Source organism: Mus pahari, chromosome 5, assembly GCF_900095145.1.
Source record: "Mus pahari chromosome 5, PAHARI_EIJ_v1.1, whole genome shotgun sequence".
Lineage (NCBI taxonomy): Eukaryota > Metazoa > Chordata > Mammalia > Rodentia > Muridae > Mus > Mus pahari.
Window position 1 is genome coordinate 107283069 of NC_034594.1, and position 24818 is coordinate 107307886.

The 24818-nt window shown below is 48.4% G+C and overlaps 1 protein-coding gene across 1 annotated transcript in view; it reads left to right on the plus strand.

Annotated features, from left to right (window-relative positions):
- The first annotated feature begins 7744 nt into the window (after nt 1-7744).
- Nucleotides 7745-24818, plus strand: part of Pik3c2b (phosphatidylinositol-4-phosphate 3-kinase catalytic subunit type 2 beta) — a 63013-nt gene continuing 45939 nt past the window's right edge. Inside the window, exon 1 of the mRNA XM_021198665.2 lies at nt 7745-8126. The gene's annotated coding sequence lies outside the window, so the exon portion shown is untranslated. The remainder of the gene's footprint in view (nt 8127-24818) is intronic.

Genomic DNA, 24818 nt, shown 5'->3' on the forward strand with positions numbered 1-24818 from the left:
TCACACCACTGAGGGTGGGGACTGAGCCAGGTGTGTTGTGGGGTTGAGGATCGTTGTCCTGGCAACATAGGTCCAGAGTCACATGGTTCGGCCAGGTGCTAACACTTGGTTTATTCTGTCTCTATGCTCCAGGTGTGGGATGAATCACACTCCTGGATTTTTGTAGCCCTGGGTGGCCTGGAATCTTTCTGCTATGTAGATTATGACTAGCCTCAAACTCACAGAAATCTGCCTGCTTCTGCCCCCTGAGGGCTGGGATTAAAACTGTAGAATACTACACCTTGCACACCACATTTTACAGGAAGGAAACCGTGCTCGTTCAGGATGCCTGAGAAAAACAGGAGTAAAGAGATGTTCATGGCTTCCTTCCCCAAAGGCCTTGTCACAGCTGGATGACAAAGCCAGGCGTTTCAAGTTAAACTGATTAAATGAGATTGGCCAACCAGTAAACTGCTCACTGAGCAGGATGGCAAGGAGGAACACAGCAAATCTGAAAGGAACTTGGAGAGCATGTGCCGCACTCACTGACAGAAGTGAAGGGAAATGGCGAGACAGTGGCCAGGCCTGGGGCAGGCTAAGGAGGACAACTTTACTTTTATGAGACGTTTGGCCTGCCAGTGGTGGAGCATGTCTTTGATTCCAGCACTCAGGAGGCAGAAGCAGGTGGATCTCTGAGTTGGAGGCCAGCATGGTCTACAGAGCTAGTACCAAGACAGCCAGGGCTACACAGAGAAACCCTGTCTCGGAAGAAGAGGAAGAAGAGGAGGAGGAGAAGAAGGAGGAGGAGAAAGAGGGGGAGGGGGAAATTAACATGGCAGGGGCCATCTGAGGCAGCATGAAATGTCTCTGCTTTACGTGTATGTTGTGTGGAAACACCATCACTGGTGTCATCTCACACCTTGCCTCACCTAGAACCAAGCATCTTGCGTGCATCTTGAAGGTGGTCTATGCATGACTACTGGATTTAATGTGTCCACTAGAGGGCAGGCTAAACCCACAAATTCTGCACATGGAGTGTCTAGTTCTCTGCTGTTGCTGCTGCTGCTGCTGTTGTTGTTGTTGTTTTATTTATTTTATTTTTGAATTTGTGTGTATACGTGCCTGTGTCTTGTCCCTGTGTGATGAGCACGCCTGTGGCGGCCAGAAGAGGATGCTGAACCTCTGGAAGTGGAGTTTCTGGGGCTACCTGATGTGGGTCCAGGAAGTGAACCAACTCCTCTGAAAGAGCAGCAAGTGCTCAATGACTGAGCCATCCCTCTTTCTGTCTAGTCCTTGTTTATTATGAGTTTTGAGATGTCTATGTATCCCAGTCTAGCCTTAAACCTGTCATCCCCCTTCCTCCTCCCTGGCGTTCTGAGATTTCCAGTATGTGATGCCAGACCCAGCTGGGCCTTATCTAGGTGTCACAGGCTTAATTTAACCCACTAATTATTTTCAGGCTGCTGCTATTTTTATTTTATTATTATTATTATTTTAAAGACAGGGTTCACTAGGGCCTGGAGAGATGGCTCAGCAGACAAAAGCACTGGCTGCTCTTCTAGAGGTTCGATTCCCAGCAACCACACGGTGGCTTATAACCATCCACAATGAGATCTAATGCCTTCTTCTGTCTTACAAGACAAAGCAGTCACAAACACAAATACATATATCTTTAGAAAAAGACACTGGGCGTGGTGGTGCACGCCTTTAATCCCAGCACTTGGCAGAGGAAGGCGGATTTCTGAGTTCGAGGCCAGCCTGCTCTACAGAGTGAGTTGCAGGACAAACCCTGTCTCGAAAAAACCAAAACCAAAAAAAGACAGGGTCTCATTGTGTAGCACCGGCTGGCATCAAATTTATATTCCTCCTACACGCCTCACACTTTGCCAGAATTAATGTGTGTGCCCAGTTCCCACCAGTTCTTTTAGTGGTGTATGTGGGAGTTAGAATGTGGAATCAATATATCACCATTAACTACAATCACTATGCTGTACATCAGATTCCCCCAAATTCAAAGCTGAAAGTTTCTTTCCTCAGTAACCTGTCACTTCCTTACCAGCACAACCTCAGCCCCCAACTGCTTCTGTCAGTCTGTCTGAATTCCACATAAGTGAAATTATATACTGTCTGTATCTCTTCATCCGACTTAACCCATGGAGTGTGATTTCCCCCTGGTCATTAGTGCAGATACAAATGAGACTTTCTTTCTTTCTTTCTTTCTTTCTTTCTTTCTTTCTTTCTTTCTTTCTTTCTTTCTTTCTTTCGTTTCTTGGTGTAGCTCTGGCTGTCCTAGAACTCACTCTGTAGACCGGGCTGGTCTGAACTCAGAGATCCACCTGCCTCTGCCCACCAAGTGCCAGGATTAAAGGTGTGCGCCATCACTGATAGGCAGTTTCCTTCATTCTGCACTAGAGTATTCTGCATTAGATAAGTAACAGTCAAGCTTTCTTTACATGTTCATTTATTAATGGGCCCCTTAGGACGGGTATGTGGCTGTCAGGAATAATGATGTAATGAGAAGGCTGGTCTGGAATTAACTCCCCAGCTGATCTACTGACCTCAAAGGTACAGCAATCCCCCTGCCTCTGCCTCCTAAGGCTGTGATTACAGGTGTGGCACTCTAGCCTCTCCTGAGTTGCTAATAATAGTACTCTAGCCTTCTAAACCCACTGTTTCGGGTTTAGCCCTGAAGCCATTTACAACAAACGAAAAAGTTGCATGCCTTAAAAAAGGCTAAGGGGTCAAAAAGATGGCACCACAGTTCAGAATATTGACTGCTCTTCCAGAGGACCCGGGTTTGATTCTCAGCACCCACAAAGTGACTTACAACCATCTGAAATTACAGATCTAGGAAATCTATCAACCTCCTCTGGCCTCTACAGGCAACGAGAATGCATTCTATACACAAACAAACATGCAACCAAAACACTCAGACACATAAAATATCATAAAAAGACATTTCAAGAAGTCTTCAATGGAGCCAAGTGTAGCGGTGCAGGCTGTAATCACTGCACTCAAGGGCCAGTGGGGGAAGGACTGTTTGAACAATCCTCTCTTCCAACAAAAACAACAAAATTGCCGAGAGAGAGAGAGAGAGAGAGAGAGAGAGAGAGAGAGAGAGAGAGAGAGAGAATAGGAGACAAGAGAATCCAAGAAATAGCTGAGTTCATAAAGGACTTGGCTTTGATAGCTTGAGAACCTAAGCTCAGATCCTCAGAATCTACGATAAAAATGTCCAGCATTGTGGTGCCCTTGTAATCCTGGAGACTGCAAAATGGGAGGACGGTAGAGATGCTCCAGAGGTCACTGGCCAGCTAGTTTCAAGCCAAGTTCCTTGTCACTGAGGGACCCTGTCTCAAACAAACAAACAAACAAACAAACAATTAAAAGTATGTATGGAGGCGCTGTAAATAAGATTCCCTGGGAACCAGTTAAATATTATTAAATATAATATTTATTATTGCCGCCATAACAAATCCCCTTTACCCCTCAGTTAAGTGAACTACAAAGCACACAGAGCTAGGACTAGGGCTATAGTTCAATGGTAGATTGTTGCCTCTCATGCATGACATAATATGTCCAGTACCCAGTACTGCCAAGCCAACTGCTAGGGAGCCGAGTATGGTGTGCAATAGGTGTAATCTCAGCACTTGGGAGGATCTGGAGTTCAAGGCCACCCTCAGCTATAGAGCAAGTCCGAAGCTAGCAGAGCTACATCAGAGTCTGTCTAAAAAACAAAACCCCCTACTTCAAAACAAAAGTCTGACCTTACAGTTCAGTAGGTTAGAGGTCCACCCAAGTCTCTGGACTGAAGCCTGGGTGTCACAGGGCTGTGTTTCTTCTGTTTCTGGTCTTTTCCTCACCTCCAGGGGATGGCCAGCCACAACCCGAAAGCCATCCACATTCATTCTTCTTCCCTTCCTTCCAGCATCCCGGGCCCTCTGACATCAGCTGGGAAGGACCATCAGTTTTAAGGGCAGGCGTGATTAGACTGGGCCTTGCTGGATAATCCAAGATAAGCTTCTAATCTCCAAACCTTTGATCACACCTGCGTTTGCCTTTTTAAATACCGTGTGTGTGTGTGTGTGTGTGTGTGTGTGTGTGTGTGGCGGTGAGGGGGATAGGAAATGGTCATTTCTTCAGCTGGAAGTTCTGCCTGCCTGGACTGAATACTGTGTGGCATGTGTGGGTCTGGGGGACAGAAGTGAATGAGACAAGGTCTGTCCTCTGAGGCTAGAGTGACAAGCGAGAGCCAATTACAAAAGCTCTCATAGACTTTCTTCAGAAGTTTAAATTTGAAGTTATTGGAAGTCATCTGATCATTTAATTTTATTTTAGTTTTTTTTTTTTTTGAGCACATACTATATGCCAGGGCACTGTTGGGTTTTTTGGTTGTTGTTGTTGTTTTCGTTTTTTGTTTGTTTGTTTGTTTGTCTTCTTCTTCTTTTTCTTTTCTTTCTTTCTTTCTTTTTCTTTCTTTCTTTCTTTTTTTTTTTTTTTTTCGAGACAGGGTTTCTCTGTGTAGCCCTGGCTGACCTGGAACTCACTCTGTAGACCAGACTGGCCTCAAACTCAGAAATCTGCCTGCCTCTGCCTCCCGAGTGCTGGGATTAAAGGCGTGTGCCACCACGCCAGGCACCAGGGCACTGTTGTAGGCTTCATGAATATACAGAAGTTTCAAAACTACAGTAAGGGTTGTTTATGATGACACATGCCAACTAATCCCCTTCCAGGATCTCTACCCAAAAAATGCCTGGTTTACTAACAGGATTACATAGTGAAAGATTCAATCTCAAAATAATGATGATGATGATGATGATGATGATGAAGAAGAAGAAGAAGAAGAAGAAGAAGAAGAAGAAGAAGAAGAAGAAGAAGGAGGAGGAGGAGGAGGAGGAGGAGGCAGTTCTTAGCATTAGCACAAGGTCCCTAAATCTAAGAAAAGGATTTTAAACTTTTTAAATAATAATTCTTATTCTTATTCTTATTCTTCCTCTCCTCCTCCTACTCCTCTTCCTTCTGGTTTTTCAAGACAGGATTTCTCTGTAAGATTGATTGATTGATTGATTGATTGATTGATTTTATGTGAATACACTGTCTCTCTCTTCAGACACCCCAGAAGAGGGCATCAGATCCCATTACAGATGGTTGTGAGCCACCATGTGGTTGCTGGGAATTGAACTCCATCTCTCCAGCCCAAAAGCCCTTTTCTTTATCCTTCTGCTGAACCTGTCCTGAAGACCGGCAACTCTGACTCAGTGTTATACATCCGGGTGTCTAAGTGCCACAGATGAAAACATTCAAATAGTATCTGCATCATCGTCCAAAAATACCCAGCACTAGCTGTGGCCTCTGTGCTAGCTGTAAGCAGCTGCGGGCCTCCATCCCTCTTGGTGCTGGGGTGGGGTTAAGCCAGGGTCTTGTGTAAACTGAGCTATGTACTCCCTCATTGCTTTCTATGGTCATTTCAAACTTAACCACTTTCTTTATATCTTCAATTCTATCTCTTGTTTGTTTTGTTTTGTTTTTCAAGGCAGGGTTTCTCTATGTAGCCCTGGCTGTCCTAGAATTTGCTCTGTAGTCCAGGCTGGCTTCAAACTCACAGAGATCTGCCTGCCTCTGTCTCTCAAGTGCTGGGATGAAAGGCATGTGCCACCACAACCAGCTTTCTATAATATTTTTACTCTTTTTGTCTCAGCAGAACTCTTAAAGATCAAGTAGCAACTATTTTTTTCTTCAGGGTATAGCCTCAAGACTTACTGCTCTCCAAATCCATCTGCCTGTGAGTCTCTCCAAGCAACTTTGTACCAAACTCTTGGGCCATCTCCCTCCTCTTTGGGACAGTTTGCATTTTCTTCCCTTTGCTCCCTGGTCTTAACTCTCAGCATGTGAACAAGTTTCTTTCTTGTCTTAAAAGAAATCAGGAGGCAGAGGCAGGCAGAATTCTGAGTTCGAGGCCAGCCTCGTCTACAAAGTGAGTTCCAGGACAGCCAGGGCTATACAGAGAAACCCTGTCTCGAAAAACCAAAAATAAATAAATAAATAAATAAATAAAATAAAAATTAAAAAAAAAAAAGAAGACCAAGCCAAGGGTGTTGGCTCAGCACTTAGGGGACAGGGGCGGTACAATCATGAATTTGAAGCCAGCCTGGACTACATTGCAAGATCAAATGGCAGTCTGAGCTACATGGGGAAACCTGTGCCAAACAACACCACCATCCTTGACCCTTCATGTTCCTTTGTGTTTCTCCTCTAGTTTTTAAGCTTCTAGAACAAGTTTTTCACTCATCGAGCCACCAAAACCTGATTTAGCTCTCACAGGCTTCTTTTCCTCTTCAGTCACTAGCGATGCCCACAAGGCTTGTATCCATCCGTTCCATTTCATCCTCAACGAAAACAAAACACTATTCTCCCTCAAATACTTTAGAATGGTGAACTCGCCTTTTTTGGGGGGGCGGGGGGTTAAGACTGAGTTTATTATTCTGTATATGCTTGTGGGATGGTGTGCACATGCATATGGATGCCTGCAGAGGCCAGGAGAAAGCAGCAGCTCTCCCAGAGTTACACACCACACCGGTTGGGGTGCTTCTGCCTCCCAGGTGCTGGATTGAGGGTCTGCACCCCCAGACCTGGCTTGTGGACTCCCCTTTTGTACTGCTTTAGTCCTCGCTGTCCTGGAACTCACTCTGTAGACCAGGCTGGCCTCGAACTCAGAAATCTGCCTGCCTCTGCCTCCCAAGTGCTGGGATTAAAGGCGTGTGCCACCACGCCTGGCTTCAAATTCTCATTCTACTAGACAGCTCTCCTCTTTGTGAGCTCTCCCCAGTTTCTACCTCTACCAACCTAGGAAGGCTTTAGCCCTTGTCTCCTGGAAAACTGCTCGGGTTTCTTACAGAGTTCATGCAAATAAGGGGGCGGGATCAAAGGCCCCATATGTTTTATAAAGACCTTTCTGACTTTGACAGGCTGAAATGGTAGGATTTTAAATATTTCCTTGTGGCAAGGCAAGGGATACTTAACAGATGTTTCCATAGGAGCCTTAGCTGGAGAGCAGAGGGCATCAGAGCTGAGACACCTAAGGGGTACTGAGGAGGAAGGCTGAATCCCAAAGTGACTGGCAAGAAAGGAAAATAGCAAAGAGCAAGTTCCTGGTTGAAGAAAGTGTACTTGGAGATCCGAGCCCCTAGTGATTATGCAAGCGGAGCTGGCCAGTACTGGGTAGAGCCGTTAGGAAAATGCTTGACACAGGTGCTTTAAGGGAGGTGCCTGGAGAAAATTACACAGTTTCAAAGTTTGCTTCCTACCTTAATAGGGTTGGAGGCTTCTCTACTTCTCCTCCCCACTCAGGTTGGAAGACCACCCTTGAGCAAACGCGAGAGAAAAGTGCCAACACAGCCTCCCCACCTGCACCTCCCCCATGAAGGTGGTAGTTCTTTAGAGCATCCCTATCATGCATAATTATGAGAGGAAAATTTCGAACCGATAACTGAACGCTCAGCCCGAGTCGCTTCCAATAAGGTGATCTGGCTTGTTTCACCTGACCCAGAGGAAGGGGTTCCAGCCTGGAAAACGACGACAATCTGCTAGCGGGAAGTGGGACTGCTGGCCCCCGGGGTCTGCTCAGGACGCCGCACACGGTGCGGAGGCGGGAGCGGGGAGGGGGAGGGGAAGGGGGGAGAGGAAGAGGGGAGGGAGGGGGCCCCTGTTCCCGCCGCCCCGCCCTCTGGCTCCCGCGACTAGGCGATTCGGCGTTGCGGCTGTTGCCGGCGGCCTGGGCCGCGGTCCTGGCTGGAGCCGGTGAGCCTCGCGCGCCGTGCAGTGCGCCGGCTGTCCGGGAGATGGCTTCTCCCCGCTCGCTCGCCGTTCGCGCTATTGTCTCACCCGGGGCTGCCTGACTGCGAGCTCGTGCACGCTCTCGGCAGACAGCACCGGGCCCGGGACCGGCCCCCCACGCCCGTTGCTTGCCCGTGTGTCTCCTGCCGCGGGGATCCCAGTGCCCGCGCGGTGCGGGCGAAGGGAGCAGGCGACACTGGACATCACGCGGGGGCTGGAGCCGCCTGGAGCTTCCGAGCGAGCCGGGTCGGCGGAGCCCTAGACACCCAGCCACGACAGTCAGGGTGTCGCGGCAGAACCCGCGGCCAGCGCAGGTAAGAAGAGCATGCGGCGGGGAGGACGACCCCGGGGCTGCGGAGCTCCCTCTTAGTCCGGGCGACGTGGGCAGGGCTCCCGCCCCGAAGCGCCAGCGCCGGGGCCAACAATGGCAGGGCCGAGAGCCCAACTGGGTCCTCCGAGCACGGCAGGTTGCTCGCCCCCGCCCCACGGCTCGCCCGGGACTCGCGGCCTCGGCGGGCTAGCAACCGCCTCCTCCGGAACACACTTCCCGGGTGCAGCTGCAAGGCGAGCTGGGACCAGGGGACCGCTTTGGAGTCGATTTGTTTATTAGTTTGTTTAAGAGCAAAACCTGTCCTGGAGTGGGGGTGGTGGGAGTGGTGCCTCCCTGTGCAGCCGGGGTGAAAAGTCAGCGTCCAACCTCGGGACTGTATACATTTTCGGCCAGGCGGAGGGTAGGGTTGGCCTTATAAGGATACTGCAGAAGCAAAAGACCGAAAGCTTGCAGGAGGGACTAGGACCTTCAGGCCCGAGTCCCAGGCCCTCAGGGAAAGTGCTCCTCTCCTGGGCAGTACTTGCCCCTCATTTTTCAGTTTTATACAGCTGCAGCTTTGGTGCGATGATAGAAGCTGAACGCTCCAGCAAAGCTGCCAAGCTGGGGTGGGTGGGGTGAGGAGTCCAGGGGTTTGGCAGGCTTCTGGGGTGTGGAAAGAGGTTACCAAATGTATGAGGATAGTGCATACACCCTTGTTGTGCAGAGGTTGAAGTGTCTGGACTCTGCCATGGCTCTTACTCCTTCAAGGCTAACCTGGCCCTACATCTCACTTCCCTTTAGGTATCTTTGTGGTTTCCTTATCCCAGCCCACCAGTCATATTTAGGGTGAAAGTCCTATTTATTGTCTCTGGTTGCCCTGGTGTTTTTATTCAACTTGGTCAGAGAGTTCTGCAGTCTGGACTGATGGACCCTAGCAGGCCTTTTTGATTCCTTAGCTGGCAGCTAGCTACCTGGGCTACAGTAGTGGGCTGATACAGCCCCTGCTTTCTCTAAACTACCTGCTCGTCTGGGACGTGGCCAAGCAGATGTAAGCAATGTGCACCGAATTCCAGCCCCAAACCAACCCTGAATGAAAACTTACTCAGTTTGCTCCCACTAGGCCTTGGAAAGAGAGACATGGCAACCCTGACCCACAAATATTCTCCCTCTTTCCAGCTGCAGCTCCTGGAACCCAGTCAGCGAACCTGACGCTCCTTCAGAGCCTGGCAGTCCCACTCGGGGGCTGTGTCCATGGAAAAATTCAGTTGAGGCACATTTTATAACCCTGCCTGACAGCCTGCAGTGTCTGAGGAGACGGTGGCTTTGAACAAGAGCCCTGGGCCCAGACTGGCTGCTTCTCCTTTGGCTTTTGTTAAGCCCAAGGTTTGGCTCGTGTAGCTCAGAGCTTACTTCTGAGTGCATGGGTGTGTATGTCTGAATCTGATCAAGCTCCCAGGCCTGGCCAGAGGGCAGCCTATCCATTTTCCTTTCCACTGGAACACTGGGTAAGGGAAGGACAGTTTATTTTGGGCTCTATGCATTTTCATTTTTTTCTGGGGTGCTCCTTTGGATTTGCCTGTTGGTCTGGAGTATATCTTTTTTTTTTTTTTTTTTTTTTGCCATGACCTAATTGTGCTCCTACAGAAGCTGCATGCCTTGCAGACCCGTAGGTCTCTTTGCAGTGTCCTGCCCCCGTATTTTACAGGTGTTGTGTGCGCTGTAGGGAGCACTGCAGAGAAAAATGGAGGCATCTCTGTTTCTTTGGGGATGGTGTAGCTAATCACAAACTTCAGTCACCTCCAGGATGTACACTTAGTCCCCACAATGTGGAGCAGTAGCAAAATGAATGTGAGGCGCGGTTTTGAGTGAGTCCGGGCGAGACTTACGTTTCAGACCAGTGACCGTGAATTTCATTTTCATATCTGTAAAATGGGAGGGATTGTTTTAAATACATTACCCAAATGCAATTATGTGTGCAAAGATGATCAGAAAACTGCAAAGCATTTCACAAATATTAGCTAGAGCATCCATGCTAAGAGAGGAAGACCAGTCAGGGGTGTAGCTGGGGTAGGGAACATCCCAGAACCTTTCCTTCTTTGAGTGAGGGAAGCATGGTGTGATAATGTAAATACTATTCCTTGTGTGTTCCTCTTTAAATAGAGCTGACAGATGGGAACTGGGAGAGAAAGACTATTTAGTAGTTGTAGGGGATTGGGAGAAAGACTGTCCAAAGGCTGCCTACTGCCTGCAGATAGGGCAATGCTGACCTGGCAAAAAAACATAATAGCTAACACATCCTGGTGTCAACCAGTGAATACATGACAGAGGTGGGCTTTGAAGCAGGCAAGCTCCCTGCAGACCCTATGCTCATAGCTCAGCATCACTACCAGAGATAGAGAACAGGCAGGCAGCCGAGATACAGAATATAGCTGTTATAGATTCCCTAAATCCCCAAAAGATGGCACCAGACTGGATCCCACCTTAGATGAGAAACTTCTCAAAGACAGGCCCGGGAAGATGCTTCACACACCCAGCCTGGCACTGCTGAGCGTCCCTTAATCCCCTGTCTTTAGGAAGTGGAAGAGCGAATGTGAGAAGTCCTGGCCTCCCATGTCACTTGCTTTCCCTGTCAGGATAACCAGATCAAGGCATTTTGTTGTCTGGGCAACTCTGGTAGTAGATTTGGGCTTAGGAGGCTCTGGAAAAATGAGGACAGCTTCATTGTTTTAGTTCCTCATGTTCTAGCAACACCAACCATCAGATTATTTTATTACTACTTCGTAACTGTAAGTTTGTTACTATTAGGAACTGTAATATAAATATTTGATATGCAGGATATCTGATATTCTGCCCTCGTGAAAGGATCACCGAAGGGGTCGTGATTCTAGGTTGAGAACCAAAATTTTAGTGTTATTTGTATTGGATTCATTTGGTGTGCGTGTGTTCGTTCATGCGTGTGGGGGTATGGGTGTACATATATCATGGCATGCATGTGGAGGTATCTGTCCTTGCCTCTCAGCTTGTTTAAGACTGTGTCTCTTTGCCCAGGAGTAAACCAAAGCCCCTCCTGGAGATCCTGCTGTTTCTGCTTCCGTTGCCCAGCACTAGAGAATCATCAGCTTTTACCTGAGAGATCTCTGTCCAGACAGGCCTCAGGACAGCACTGCAAGGGACCCCCACCCCTAATTGAGCCCCTGGTGTCTGGTTTTGTAAAATAAATGTGAGGGGATGATTCTTTGGGTGTTTGTTTTGTTTTGTTTTGTTTTTTGTTTTTTTTTTCGAGACAGGGTTTCTCTGTGTAGCCCTGGCTGTCCTGGAACTCACTCTGTAGACCAGACTGACCTCATACTCAGAAATCCGCCTGCCTCTGCCTCCCCCCCCACCCCCCCCCCCCGAGTGCTGGGATTAAACACCAGGCGAGGGGATGATTCTTATCTCTCGTGATCATACAGAGTGTCAGAGCTGAGACTGACCTCCTTGAAGATGACCTCCTGGAGAAATGGCTTCAGGGTCACCACTTTGCTAGCAGCACCAGGGCTCAGAACAGAACCTGCTCTTCTGCTCCTTCAGCTTGCGCTTCAGCCAACCCTGTCGCTGACTTCCTTGTTGGGAAATTCCCCTCAGAACCTAGGGAATAGCATTTACTCACCCTGGTTAAGCAGACTTAGAACTCTAGTCGCTGTTCCTCTATCCTGAGAACCCCCTAGAGGATGCCTCACATAGTATCAAATTTCAATGAGAAGTCATCACTCACTTGCCTCTTTGGAAATACATCACCTCACAGTACCTGTAGCACCCCCACCCCACCCCATTCTTGTCTGAGTGCGTGCACGCGCGCGCGCGCGCGCGCCCGCGCACACACACACACACACACACACACACACACACACACACACACACACACACTATACCTTCTTCCAAACAATGCAGAAGCATTCCCTTTCCTGGGGCTTCTCATCCCCAGTCAGAGACACTAAGAGTTGCTCTCCCCACAGGCTACTTTTTTTTCTTCTTCTTTGTTTGAGACAGGGATTCACTAGCCCCGGCTGACCTCAAACTTACTATGTAACCCAGCCTGGCCTTGATCCACCTTCTGCCTCCAGAGTGCTGGGATTCAAGGCGTGTGCCACCACACCTGCCCGAGGATTCTTAGCAACTATACTTTGAACCCACAAAGAAAGGAAAACAAACAAACAAACAAACAAACAAACAATGCCCTCGGGCAAAGGTTCAAGTCCACAGAAAAGTGGGAGCTTATGCTAAATGATGCCACCCAAGTCTTTCCATTTGTAACGTTCACACCATCATCTTGGGGCCCTCTCCCTGTTCCACAACCTCAGAGGAAATGGCTGAGGAGACTGGAAATGAAACGGTTTCCCTTTTACAGGAAAAAGACCAGACTTAGCAAGATTAACATACTCAAGTGAGGAGAAGTCAGGTATGCTGCCTGCTGCCTTTCTTTCTTTCTTCCTTCCTTCCTTCCTTCCTTCCTTCCTTCCTTCCTTCCTTCCTTCCTTCCTTCCTTCCTTTCTTTCTTTCTTTCTTTCTTTCTTTCTTTCTTTCTTTCTTTCTTTCTTTCTTTCTGTGTGTAAGTGTACTACATGTGTGCCAGGTGCCTATGGAGGTCAGATGAAGGCATCAGATTTCTTGGAACTAGAGTTAGATGGTTACAGGCCATCACATACGAGCTGGGAATTGAACCTGGGTCCTCTGTAAGAGCAGCCAATGCTGCTATCTGCTGAGCCATCTCTCCAGCCCTGGTTTATGTCTTTAACACCATCATAGTGCTTGGGAGACTGAAGCAGGAGGATTACCTCACATTCAAGGATAGTTGGAGATACAGAGGGATTTCCAGGCTAGCCTGGGCTATAGTGTAAAACCCTGTTTCACACAAACAAAAAATGCATTAGTGGGCTGGTATCCATGAAAATGCTTTCTAGCTGTAAATCCCTGTATGAGTAAAAGTTGCTTTATTTTAACCACTAGTGTGGTACCACATATGAGTGTGTAAGGAAATATAAAGATTTTGGAGATGCTTCAAAGAGACCAATAGCAGGGGGACTGAGCTCGGGCTCCTTCGTAGAAGGAGAGTGGGTGCTGGAGGAGTGGAGGAACCACTGAGTAGCAGCATGTGAGAAAACCTAGAGGCCTAGAAAATGCTTAGTAAATGTCAGGGCCTTTCCCCCCCCCCCTTTTCCTTTTTTTCTTTTTCTAGAGACAGGGTCTCTCTGTGTAGCCCTGGATGTCCTGGAACTCACTCTCACCAGGCTGGCCTCAAACTCAGAAATCTGCCTGCCTCTGCCTCCCAAGTGCTGGGATTAAAGGCGTGCGCCACCACTGCCTGGCAAATGTCAGGGCTTAGGGGGACATGAAAGAACAGGGCTAGGACTCTAAATGGAAACCCTTGAGTACCTGATAAATAAGGGGAGAGACAATTTTTTTTTAATTAAAATAATGATCTGTTTCTGCATTTGTATATATGTGCACATATGCACAGATCCCAGTGGAGGCCAGAAGGAGGCGCTGGAGCCCCCCAAGCTAGAGTTACAAGCAGGTGTTAGCTGTGGGTGCTAGAAGAGACCACCTCTCCAGTCCCCTGTTTTCTTTAGTTAGTTAGTTAGCTAGCTAGCTAGTTTGTTTGTTTATGACAGGGTCTCATATACCAGACACCTTGAACTCACTATGTGACTGAGGCTGGCCCAGAACTCGTGACCTGACCCTCTTGCCCTGAGCTCCTAAGTGCTGCAGGCCTGTACCGTCATGCCCAGCACTGGGTTATTTGCTTTGTGGTAAGGGATCTAAAAGTTGAACATAGGGTGCTTGTTCTTTTTGGCTGGTTGGTTGGGTTTTGAGAGATGGTCTTACATAGAGTGCAGGCTGGCCTCAAACTCCTCATCCTCCTGCCTCTCCTTCTCCAGTGCTGAGGTTTGCAGGTGTGTGCCCACATGCCTGGTTAGGCCCTTTTTTGAGTGACCTGGCCAAGTGAAGTATTCTAGGGTGGGTAAAGGGAGAGCGTGGTGTGTGTGTGTGTGTCTGTGTGTGTGTGTGTTCCAGAAGGACTGCCACATCAGTGTGAGCATTTGGTCCAATGCAATGAATCTGGGTTTCCTTGTGAGCCTGGGCTTCCCCTGTCGGTTGGAGAAGAGGGGAGGATGGTGAATTTTGGGTTCACACGAGTTTCATTTGAATTCTTGATCCTATCGTTTCCTGGTTGTGTGACCTTGGGCAGGTTGTTTAATCCCTTTCCTGTTTTATAGTTTCCTCACCCGTAAAATAAGTATAAAAATATCCACATTTAAGGACTTTGTAGGGATCAATAAGACAACACCTAGCATAAAATCCCAGAGGAGTAAAAGGCCAGTTTCCTTCTTTCTTCCACAGCCTCTGGACCCCTCCCCCAGCTGCTGACAAAACACATGGGCACTTGTATGTCGTGGAGGTATTTCCCTGGCTCTGTCGATTTCCTTGCTCCTGTGTGCCTGGCCTTCAGTCACACCCTGGGTACATGCGCCCAAGCTGCAAGCTATATTAGCTCAGCGGATCCGCGCTGAGAAAGTCCTGTGCCTGCTGCTTCTCTGGAGACCCTGGATGAGGGTCCCATTAAGCAGGTTCTTATATGAGTATGCTCTGCTGAGCCAAGTGGACCCCCTTCGGCTGAGTGGCCCTTTTACTGAGTGTAGATTTAGGCTCTTTCTCCCTGGGGACCTTCTTATGCAAATTGGGGGATGGCAGATGGGAAGAAGGTGTCAAGCCTTCTACAGAAGAAGTAGCACCAAACTGCCTGACACCTCCCTCCCACGCCCATCCCTGTCTTCTTTGAAATTTACTGCAGAGACTTGAGACAGTCTCTCGAACACCTTCAAGGTGGGGATTCTGTTCAGTGGTCGCCAGGGCTCACCGAGCAAGCATGCATGGCATATATACCTACAGAGCATAAGGAGATTGAGAGCAGGAAGACTAGAAGAAGGAGCTGGGAGAGGGTCTAAGGCCTTTGAGTGGTAAGTAGGACTAGAAAGAGATGGAGAAAGTAAGTGTGTGTGTAAAGTGGGGTAACAGTGCCCAGCCTTTGAAGTCTGATTCAGGTGTAGATGGGAATCAGGGCTTGGGCAGGCCCTGCCCTTGTGTACCTACAGATGAAAGGGTTAAATAGGAACTAACCTGTCATTGACACGTGGCTCAAAGGTTAGGGGCCCTGAGGATCTCCAGGAGAGACTGCCTCATCTCTTAGGCCTTGTACTCCTAATGGGGGCTTTTCCCCTATTGGAATGGATGTAGTTGAGTTCTTGCTCAACTCTCTGGTTATTGACTTAGAGCTGGGAGACTGCTGCACAGCCCTTGGGGAAGATCTGGTGGCCACCTGGATGAGGCTGGGGTTGAAGGGGTCAGTGACTCCAAGAGACTACATGACAAGCAGTACAGTCCTAGGTCATCCTAGAGAGAGCAAGAGATTGTGGGCTCAGGAGCGGAGAGCACAGAGACTTGCTAACCCACCATCAGTCTCTGATGGGTGATCATTTCTCCCACCAAGGTTTCCAGGGCCAAGTGGGCTGGGCGCTCTCCTTCCTCAGCCCTTTAAATGCAGATTTCCCTGGAGGGGGTCACTTGGCCTCTGACACCCCTGTGTGAATTAGTATCTGAGGGTATTTGTGGTATTCGGGTTTAATGGAGACTTTTTTTTCTTCTAAGTGACAGATGCAAGCCGGTTGACCTTCTTTTCTCACGCCTGTTGTTCTCCTTGTCTGTGTTGATGCTGTGGTTTCCTCTGGCCTTCCTGGACCAGGAAATAAGTAACTAGCCATTTCTGGCACTCACAAGAGGTCCTGGAATCCTCTGGGGTCTGTACTTTCCTGGAAGTCTGTTTCCCTGGGTGCTCCACCTATAGGCCAGAGCTGGGGTGCAGAGAAGCATGAAACTGCATGGGAAGGGCCATGCCTGCTGCCCCTGAATCTGGGGTGGCTATTTATCTTTTTTCTTTTTTTCCAGAGTCAACCTACTTTTCTCAGATGTCTTTGCCAGTGACACCAAGAATGTAGCCTCAGAGTCTGAGCCATCTCTCTCTCTCTCTCTTCCTCTTAGGAGGCTGATGGGGGAGGAAGGGAGATGGGTATGTGTGTGTAGCTGTAGATTCTGAAAGTGGGGGTGTTGGAGGAGTGGGGGGATGCAGAGTGATTGAGAGGTGGGGGTGTAGGGATTGTGAGGCAGGATGAGTATAGAGTGTCATGGGGGAGGGTGTGGGGTGAGCGTGGGGTAGGAGGAGATGCAAAGAATTTGTGTAGGGCAAGAAAGGTGTGTGGGGGATGAAAGAAGTTTCAGGAAAGTTTATGTGATTCTTACAGCTCAGGTTGCTTGGAATGAGTGCCGTCTACCAGGGACTGATGTGAAGAATGTCTTCACATGGACTGGATATACGCCACTGTGTAAGCACATGGCTACAGTGCTGATTTGGAAATGTTGTCCAGGGAGGACAGTGAGCAGGGCCTGGGGACACGTGGGATAACGTTTCCTACCCAGGAGAGAAAGAAGCTGGCTTCTGGCATGGCATCCAGGCTGTTTAATCCCTCTTTTGGTTCTCAGGGATGATGGCTTAACCCCACAGCCTTTTTCTGCTTAACTTACAGGGCCAAGCCAGTGGCAGACAGCTGCTGGCAGCCCACCGCCCACACAGCTCACCACTGCCCACTTCAGACTTACAGGCAGTCACCCCTGCCCTTCATACAGATAGGACTACTACTGGGGGATGTCTACTGGCTTTCTTTAAAAAAAAAAGAAAAAAGATTTACTTATTTATTTTATGTATATGGGTACACTGTAGCTGTACAGATAGATGGTTGTGAGCCACCATGTGGTTGGTGGGACTTGAACTCCACCCCGTTAGCTCCGGCCCTGCTTGCTCCAGCCCAAAGACTTATTTATTATTATTTGCAAGTATACTGTACCTGTCTTCAGACACACCGGAAGAGGTCATCAGATCTCATTATGGATGGAATTGAACTCAGGACCTCTGGAAGAACAGTCAGTGCTCTTAACCGCTGAGCCATCTCTCCAGTCCGCCTACTGGCTTTCTTTACTCTATGTACCTGATCATTCCGAGTCTCACTCCAAGAGGCTCCTAGTCCCAGAGTCTGGGTATTTGCTTGCACAGGAGCAGAGTCATCTCCTCATCAGGTCTATGGCTCCTTTCCCACCCTGCAGCAGCTCAGTGGGAGCCTTACTCTCCTCTCCTGTCACAGACAAGAAGATTCTATGTAGAAGGGAGATTAACTAAGAAAGTTGTTACAAGAACACCCTCAAGAAACTGTTACAATCCGATGAGTAAGAAGAGGAAGTCCACCTTCCAAAGAAGGTCCCATAGACACTGCTGTGTGTCCTCTGGCTCACCCTAGGTCTGTGCAATTGTCCCAACATTCGTTCCCACCCCACCAGGGGATGGATCTAATTTGACATCTTCAATGCTCTCTCCTTGCTCTGAGCCAGCTCTAATGGCTTTGCACAGCCATGGGGACTTGGAAACCACCATTACCACAGTGTGATGGATGCTGTACTCTGTCTGCCTCTTGTTCGTCCCTCTGGGGAAGCCTCCAGTCCAGTCCAGCAGGGTGTCTGTCTATCCTCTGCCCTGGCTGGAGAGGAACAGCTATAACCTGTTGAAAAGACCCAGGAAAGAATCCTAGAAAACTGGGTTCCATAGTGTGTGAGCTGGGAACCTGAACATAGGCTGGAGGTGGTGGGCGGTGGTCTAGGTTTTTATAGGAGGCCTCAGTTTGCATGAAGCAGACAGGGTTGATGCTGAGAAGGGAGATGGCTGGTATCGAGGCAGAGCATAAAGAAGAGCCCCTGTGTCCTGTTCCCCCAGTACCTGTCCTCTGTCCGCCTCCAGAGCACAGCCTCTGTGTCGCACAGTACCTATGAGACAAGGGCTCCCCACTGCCACTGTATGGAAATAGCTTGGTGGTTTGGGGAAGTAGGGATGGGGTGGTGTGAGTTGCATGGATGGGACCCAACAGTCCCCTCTGCTGGAGGCCATGTTTGGTAAGCGTGGTCCTCATGGGAAGGCCCTGCACTCCTTAGAGGAACCTGAGGCTGGCCTGAAGGAGACTAAGCTTGTTTTGGGGGCTTTGGAGAGGGAAGGGAGGGAGCAGAAAGCAGGCGCCATGGGACCAATGAGCCAAAGGAGGCTGCTTTAATTTGGCTAAAAGAACCACTTGAAAGGGAAATGATGGGCAACCTCATAGTAAGGGTTGAATGAACACTACAGAGAGAGAATATAGGCCAGGGAAGAGAATGACATTGGTGCATGCCATGGGGTGTGGACATATCTAAGTTAGGGTTATCATCGCTATGACGAAACATTATGACCAAAAGCAACTTAGGGAGGAAAAGGTTGGTCCTGCTTCCACTTCCAGATAGCAGTCCATCACTGAAAAAAAAATCAGGGTAGGAGCCTGGAGGCAGGAGCTGATGCAGAGGCCATGGAGGGTGCTGCTTACCGGCTTGCTCTCCAGGGCTTGCTCAGCCTGTCTTATAGAACCCAGGACCACCTGCTCAGGTTTGGTCGTCACCCACATCAAGCTGGGCCCTCCCCCCATCAACCATTAATTAAGAATATGTCCTATAGACTTGCCTGAAGCTTGATCTCACAAATGAATTTTCTCAGATAGCGTGTGTCAAAAACTAGGCTTAAATACAAAAGAAGCAGAGATTGAACCTTTTCGGTCTTGCTGTGGGAGTTGTTGGGTTCCTGGCAGGAGACCCAGGGATTTAATGATGTTCCCTATTCTTGCTGGAGTTAGAGAGGAACAGGAAGAGCAGGGCAGAAGGTGTGTGGTATGAGGTGTGGGACCTGGGCTCCTAACTGTAAAGCCAGTGTGATTCTGTGTGGGTATTGGGGATGGGTAGAGCCAGAGGTCTTCCTTGGAGGGAAAAATGGACCAAAGGGATTAAATCTTTATGGCGAGCCACATGTGCTGGGCCTTACCTGTAAGCTCAACATTTGATGGATCAAGTGTTCAAAACCAGTCTTGACTACGTAGTAAGTTAAAGGCCAGCCTGGGCCCTGTCTCAAAACCAAACCAAACCAAACCAAACCAAACCAAACCAATTGAGCAAACAACAAAAATCTATGTCCTCTGACCCCTGGATGACGTGTCTCCTAAGGGAGGTACTTCCTAAGACAGTGTAGTTCTCTTCCCTGAGTAAAAGCTACTAAAAGTGGGGGTGCTCGAGGCTGTGTGACCCCAAGCCCCTCCAAATTTTTACCATCTCCTTTGAGAGTTCTCCGTGTTCTTGCCCTGTGAGGTAGCTCAGGATATGAGGTGCCTCCCTGCTCCATGCCCCAAGGAGGGGTTGAATTATTTACATGTTTACCACCTTTGCCAGACCGAACGCTTCCTGGAATTACATGCCAGTTACCTGAAAGTCCCTTATAGTTGACGATTATCAGCACTACTGGGGTCAGTTCTGTGCTGTGGAATTTGGAGAGGAAACCACCCAGAACCCTTAGGTCCTCTGACTCTTGAGCAGCTCCGAACTACAGTGGAGTGGCTGGAAGCTCCTGTGCCTGCTGGCTGTGCAGTGCCTAGGGCCTCCCTCTCTGGCACAGGCTCACAGGAGGGAGGGCCTGCTTTCTCCCTGCTCTCTGACTCTGAACCATTGTGTGGTTCTGTCCTGGCTGCATTGCCCGTCTGCCTGTCCCTAGTCATTTGTGGGCCTCTGTATGACCTGAGTGTGTTGCCTGGTACTACTCGGACCCTGGCACGGATCGACGTGATCACAGGCACGTTCTCTTCCTTCACCATCTGACTGCCCTATCTTTGGGGGAAGTTGTCGTTTTATTCAGTTCTTGTCTTCCAAAGAACCCCTCACCTGTGGTGCCAAGCCAGCTGTACCCTTTGATCACTAGTGAAATACGTGCAGTTCAGGGACTCGCCCTGCTGAGTCAGAACTTCAGGCAAGTGGCCAGGAGTTTTTATATGTTGGAAACACTTTCCAGATAACAATTACAGGCATCCGAATGTGGACTATTGGACTGTGTAGGAGGCTATGTTGTCCTGTGAGTGTGACATTTTGTGGGTGTGCTAAGAGCGTTGTATTTACATACACTGCTCTGCTACTTAGGAGATCCAAGCTGAAGTATTGATAGCAGTACTTCGAAATGCTTAAGCAGAAAAAGAACACAGATTGGTGTGTGAAGACGGGGAGGGGAACCTGGCTGTCAGCACTTTCTCTCTTTTCTGAGACCTAACTGGCACCTTGCTCCTTGCCCTTTCCCTTCCAGTGCTGGGGATCCAATGCAAAGCCTCCTATACGCTGGGCAAGTCTTCCGCTACTCACCACACAGACAGGGCTTCTGTTTGCTTTTTAAAAGAATTCCTAGTACCCTTTACAACCAGTGGACCAGAGCAATTTCCAGTGTGTCTGCCCAGCAGAGGCTGGTAGGGAAGAAACTCCATTGGACAAGGGAGACTCAGGGGACATGAGGCTCTAGTTACTGGAATAGTTGGTCCCCACTGTTTCAGTATGACCTGACCTTCCCTTTTCCTCTCTGAGCCTTGCTTCCCCTTGGAGGTGGCAAGGATGCTGTCTCCGGGCTGTAGAGGGCACTTTGTATAGATGAACTCTTTGTTCATCTGTGCACGTCTCTGCCCTATCAGTGCCTACCCCAGCCCCATTCTGTGTTGGAAAGACCCTATCCAAGGATTCCATCTATGTTCCAGTCACCTGTCACCGTGTCTATAAAATCCTCACTACTAGACACGTCTGTCCTTATATTCTGATTCACAGCCATTCCCTGCGGAAGAATGTTAATTTGGAGGTTGAGGTTAGAGAGAGTAACTTGTAATTTTTTAAATCTTTACATGTTTATTTAGTTTGTTTTGAGACAGGGTCTCATGTAGTTCAGGCTGGCCTCAAATGCATTATATAACTGACTGGTTTTGAACTCCTGACCCTCCTGCCTGTATCTCTTGAGTCCTGGGATCACAGATGTGTGCCACTATGCCTGGCACAATTTTTAAAACTAGCTTTTCTAGTTAAATTTAATTTTGGATACAGTATTTTAATTAAAATTTTGTATATTAGTGTTTTGCTTGCATGTATGCCTATGCACCATGTGTCCAGTGCCCTGGAGACCAGAAAAGGATGTTGGATGCCATCGGAACTAGAGTTACAGACAGTTGTGAGCCACCATGTGGGTGGGTGCTGGAATTTGAGCTCGGGTCTTCGAGAAGAGCAGCCAGTGCCTTCGGCCCCTGAACCATCTCTCCAGTTCCGGAATACAGTATTTTAAGACCATTTTTAAGATTTGTATAAGGGGAGCTTGGCGTGGTGGCACACACCTTTAATCCCAGCACTCGGGAGGCAGAGGCAGGCGAATTTCTGAGTTCAAGGCCAGCCTGGTCTACAGAGTGAGTTCCAGGAGAGCCAGGACTACACAGAGAAACCCTGTCTCAAAAAAAAAAAAACAAAAAACAAAAACAAAAAAACAAAAAGATTTGTATAAGGGATGTGGGGTCCAGTTTGGGGGTTTGGAGAAAGCTCTTGAATGTAACCTCAGAGAAGAGTCACAAAAGGATAAGTCCGAGTCACAGGAGGGAGCTGGATTGGGAAAGCTATGCCCCAAGCACGTGCCTGCATCAAGTCAAGAGGTGTTAAATGCACAGGGATGCACGAGCCATTGAGGGGTTCTAAGCAGGGAGTGAAATGATCCAATCCACACTTTAGAAAGAACCCCCCAAACCTTAAAGAGGAAGAGACTGTAGCAGGCAGGACTGTTAGGAATCTAACAGTCAGTAGTAGCTCAGGAGAAAGAAGAAAAGGGCTTGAACCAGGACAGTGGCAGTTAGGACAGGAGGAAGGATTAGCTTGGGGATGGAAACAGAGTCACAGCTTGTGATGGGACTTCAGATGAAAAAGGAGGGCTTTCAGAATGACTGGAGGGGTGTCAACCCTGGGATTGTAGTGCCATTGGGGTGGGGTGGGGTCCGGGATGGGAATAGAGAAGAATGGAGCTGGGGGTTCGGGTTTGGCTCTTTGGGTTTTGAGGTATGGTGATCACATGAAATGAAGAAGGAATGCACATCTGGAATTATCAGCCTGAGAGTGGTGTGGACAGGAATAGGAGTGAATGAGGCTATAAGTGGAGGACAGGGGCACCAGCAGCAGGCTGAGATGGAAGTTTGAGTCCACACCAGTGTTTGATGGCTCAGCCAGTACAGTGCTCGCTCTGCAAGCCTGCTGACCTGAGTGTGATTCCTGGAACTCACACAAAGGTGGAAGGAGAGAACCAACCCCTAAAAGTTGTTTTCTGACTGCCACACATGCATATGTGTGTGTGCCCACATGTGTGTATTCACACACACCAAACACATACAATAACAAATAAGTAAGTAAGTAAATAAATAAATAAATAGAAATAATGTCACAGGACTGGAAGCAGAGGAGAGAGAGAGAGAGAGAGAGAGAGAGAGAGAGAGAGAGAGAGAGCAAGAGGGCTAAGTGGACCAGAACAAGTGACATCTGGCTACATGAGACACAGGAATCCCTCTGAATTGGGCTGCCAAGGTATTTGGGGAGTAGCTTTAGTGGGAGCCCAACAGAGAGAGCATGAAAGGGAGCATTAGGTGCTGTCTACTCTTTCTTGAAGCTGAGCTGAGAATGGAAGGAAGAGCTGAGAACCTAAAGCCAAGGGAGCTCAGGCTGTAGGTTTTGGCTTTAAGTTGGGAGAGGCATTGTTTCTATGCCTGTGTGAAACCCAGCTGAGAAAAGGTCTCAGCTAGAGGAGAGGGGAGGGAGCTCATGAAACCCAAGGAGTGTTACCCTGCAGAGGATCAAGTGGGTGGGGCACAGGAGGAAGCCAGTTGTGGCAGTAGGAAACCAGATGGAATAAAGTTGGGCTCCATGCAAGTGCGGATAGCATAGTGTGGGAAGAGGCAGGAAGCTGGGAGATTATTGTGCATGGCCTTAGTTTTCCATTTCACAATGGTTCCTAGCTAAGGCAAGCATTAATGTTCTGCTTGTCCCAGCTCAGGCAGGGATGAATTAGACTCACCTTCTCGATTAAAACTCTTATGGTGGGCTGGGGTGTAGCTCTGTAGCCCAGTCTGTCCTATGTTGAGCACTCTTCTAGTGCCCTGTAAAAACAATAGGGTACTCTTTTCTGGGACCATTTTTCTACTTTTGGGTAGCCAAGCCTGGCTATCTTGTCCTGTTCTTCTGATTCCTTTTAGTTTCAAATAGCAAGACTCCTCCTTCAGAGTTCATCCACCCCCCCACCCCCCCACCAAGTGAGTCAAAAGTAACCTTTTCTTTCTTTTTTAAGAAAAAAATACGTATTTTATTTATATGAATACACTTACAACTGTTTACAGGAAACACAAGAAGAGGGCATCGAATCCCATTACAGATGATTGTATGTAAGCCACCATGTGGTTGCTGGGAATTGAACTCAGAACCTCTGGAAGAGCTGTCATTGCTCTTAAACACTGAGCAGTCTCTCCAATTGCAGAAGTAACCTTTGAAGAGCTACAGAAGGGTGGAAAGATCAGCAAGTAGAGAAATGAGCAGACAGCTGCCTTGATCTCTGGGGACCTGCTGAGGACAGTAGTAATCATACCTCATAGCCAGCCACGGCTCTGGCCAACTTTGCCAGGGTCCTGGGAGGGCACCTCAGCTGAGGGAGGACCTGTCTCCTATTTTGAATTGAGTGGAACTTGCCACTCAAGAATCTGATAGGACTGGGGATGTGGCTAGATGGTAGAGCACAAAGTCTTACTTTCTACCCTCCCCCCCCCACATACACACTACACTCACCACAAACACAATACAACACACACACATCACATACACACTCACACATGTATACCACACCCCCACACATGTACCACACATTAACAGCATACAGACATACCACACTCATAAACACATGCACACACCACACAAAACACTCTTCCATCCTCCACAACAGACCCCACACTACAAATGCCATGAATACACCACACTTGATGCAAACATACCATACATATATCCCATACACACATGTTCCCCAATACCCCAGACACACCACACCACACACACACACACACACACACACACACACCACTTATACTCTCATATACCTATACCACCCACAAATACACATACATACACCCCATACACATATAACTAGACTCACCTAGGTGTGGTGGCACACACCTGTAATTCCAGCACTTGGGAGGTAAAGGCAGGAAACTCAGGAGTTCAAGGTTATTTTCAGCTACACAGTTCACCTACCTGAGTTATAGAGACACAAGAGTCAACAAAAACCAAAGACATATAAGATCTATCTGAATATCTCTATTGTTTTCCACTTTATGGTCATGAGGAATAAACCTGCTACATGGGCTTGTTACCCCAGCGTGAGGCTGCCTTGTAGAATGAACACTATCTGATACTGATACTTTTGTGTAACCGTGAGCTTCTGGAATGGTGGTTGCTAGAGGTTAGAAGCGACTGCTCCACACCTCCAACCACAGACACACAGGCCCTAGGATTTCCTAGGAAACTCTTTTATTTATTTTTATTAAATACCATTACCCTACCGCAGACCAAGTAACTCAGAACCTATTGAGAGCCCGTGGGCATGGAGGCTGTGAACAGTTCCTGTTCTTCTAAGTTACAGCTTAAGAGCCACGCGACAGACCAACCTTGTCTCAGCTCTTCT